At 45.4% G+C, this 2,735-nt stretch overlaps 1 pseudogene; it reads left to right on the forward strand.

Annotated features, from left to right (window-relative positions):
- The first annotated feature begins 391 nt into the window (after positions 1 to 391).
- On the forward strand, positions 392 to 1,788 carry LOC136320936 (purine nucleoside phosphorylase pseudogene; annotated as a pseudogene).
- The last annotated feature ends 947 nt before the right edge of the window (positions 1,789 to 2,735 follow it).

The raw sequence follows: 2,735 nt of genomic DNA on the forward strand, positions 1-2,735 counted from the left end.
CCTATCTGTCCGTCCCTGTCTATCCCTCTCTCTGACTTTCTCTCTGTCTCTGTAAAAAAAAAAAAAAAAATCATTAAAAATAAAAATGAATGGCCTGACCTGTGGTGGCGCAGTGGATAAAGCCTCAACCTGGAACTCTGAGGTCGCCGGTGTGAAACCCTGGGCTTGCCTGGTCAAGGCACATAGGGGAAGTCGATGCTTCCTGCTCCTTTGCCCCTTCTCTCTCTCTCTCTCTCTCTCTCTCTGTCACTCTTTTTTTCTGTCTCTCTTGCAAAAAAAAAAAAGGGAAAAAGAAAAAATTTTAAAAAATTTTCCAGAAATACGGACAGAGAAATAAGGATGATGTGAATGACATCAAAGATGAATAAAATAGACTGACTGTGTGATTGACCCACCTACAGCAGTTCGGTCCAGCGGAGCAGAACCCGGCGAAGAACAGACTCTTCGAGAGACTGTCGGCGGAACATGGAGAGCCGATTTACATGTGAAGATTATCGGAACACTGCAGAATGGCTTCTGTCCCAAATCAAGCACCGACCCCAAGTGGCAGTGATCTGTGGTTCTGGCTTAGGAGGTCTGGCTGATAAATTAACTGAGACCCAGATCTTTAACTACAGTGATATACCAAATTTTCCCCAAAGTACAGTGCCGGGTCATGCTGGTCGACTGTTGTTTGGGAGCCTGAACGGCAGAGCCTGTGTGATGATGCAGGGCAGGTTCCACATGTATGAAAGGTAACATTCTGGTAACCCACTCTGGAAGGTAACATTACCAATAAGGGTTTTCCAACTTCTGGGTGTGGACACCCTAGTGGTCACCAATGCAGCTGGAGGGCTTAACCCCAAGTTTGAGGTTGGAGACATCATGCTGATCCGTGATCACATCAACCTACCTGGCTCTGTGGTCAGAACCCTCTCATAGGGCCCAATGATGAAAGGTTTGGAGTTTGCTTTCCTGCCATGTCTGATGCCTATGACCGGGAGATGAGGCAGAAAGCTCACAGTACCTGGAAACAGATGGGGGAGCAGAGAGAGCTCCAGGAAGGCACCTACGTCATGGTGTTGGGTCCCAGCTTTGAGACGGTAGCAGAGTGTCGTATGCTGCAGAAGCTGGGTGCTGATGCTGTTGGCATGAGCACAGTACCAGAAGTTACAGTTGCAAGGCACTGTGGACTTCGAGTCTTTGGGTTCTCCCTCATCACTAACAAGGTCATCCTGGATTATGAAAGCCTTGAGAAGGCCAACCACGAGGAAGTAATAAACACCGGGAAACAAGCTGCGCAGAAATTGGAACAGTTTGTCTCCATTCTTATGGCTAGCATTCCACCACTTGACCATGCCAGTTAACCAGCCCTGGAGTGGTCTGTCCTCTCTGTTATGAGACCCTCGTCGCTGCTACCTACTTTAGACCCTTGCTGGGATGACATGCCTCTGGCCTTAGACAGTAGCAGAAAAAAGAGGAAGATCCATATCCTTCACTTTCCCTACTTCTCCCACCAGATCCTTCTGGTGCCTGGTCTTCCTTTACTCAACTGTCTTCTCAAAACAGTTTCTATTCCAATTATTTCCCAAGAACTGAAATGAAGCCCAGGTCAAACCCTACTACATATCCATCAATGTTCCCAGGATTTGACTTGGGCCACTGAACTTGATACAGTAATGTTTATAGCTGCTGCTAGCTTTTTAAGATGAAGCTCTCACATTCCTGGGGACTCAGTTCTGCCTCCCCAAAGTACTGGAGACCACAGAAGGACCAGCCTAATACTTCTTGGACTTTCATTATTATACTTTGAGAATAAAGAGACAGAGTCGGATGGGGACGGACGGGCAGGAATGGGGAGAGATGAGAGGCATCAATGATCAGTTTTTCATTGCGACACCTTAGTTTGTTGATTGCTTTCTCATGTGTGCCGTGACCGTGGGCCTTCAGCGGACCGAGTAACCCCTTGCCCGGGCCGGCGGCCTTGGGTCCAGGCTGGTGGGCTTTGCTCAGGCCAGATGGTCCCGCGCTCGGGCTGGTGACCTCGGGGTCTCGAGCCTGGGTCCTCCGCGTCCCAGGCCGACGCTCTGTCCACTGCGCCACCACCTGGTCAGGCATGATATTTATTTTTAATAAGTTATTGAGTATCACCATTTAACCCTCAGATAAGATAATGTTAAATTAATATTAAAATGGCCTTCAAGTGTCTGACAATCTTTTTTTTTTTTAATTTTATTCAAGTACAGTTGACATCCAACACTATTTTATATTAGTTCAGGTGTACTGCACAGTGGCCAGACAACCATGGAGTTGACGAAGTGGTCCCCCCAATAATTTAAGTATCTGTCTGGAACCATACATAGTTATTACAATATTATTGGTTATATTTCCTGTGCTGTACTCTACAGTCTTGTGACTATTTTGTATCTACCAATTTGTACTTTTTAGTTCCATTACCTTTTTTACCCAGTCCCTCAACTCCACCTCTCTGGCACCAGTAGTTCTCTGTATTTATGAGTCTATATCCATTTTGTTTATTCATTTATTTTGTTCTTTAGATTCCACATAAAAGTGAAATCATGATCTTCCTCTGACTTACTTCATTTAACATAGCATCCTCAAGGGTGTCCTACAATCTTAAGAGAGATACATTTGTAAAATCCTTAACTGTTAATATAAGATGTATAGAAAAGGTATAAGTCACGTGGTAAGAGCCCAAAGGACAGACAGATTATATGCAGTGGAAAAGTACTAGG

The sequence above is a fragment of the Saccopteryx bilineata genome, chromosome 1 (genome assembly GCF_036850765.1).
Source record: "Saccopteryx bilineata isolate mSacBil1 chromosome 1, mSacBil1_pri_phased_curated, whole genome shotgun sequence".
NCBI lineage: Eukaryota > Metazoa > Chordata > Mammalia > Chiroptera > Emballonuridae > Saccopteryx > Saccopteryx bilineata.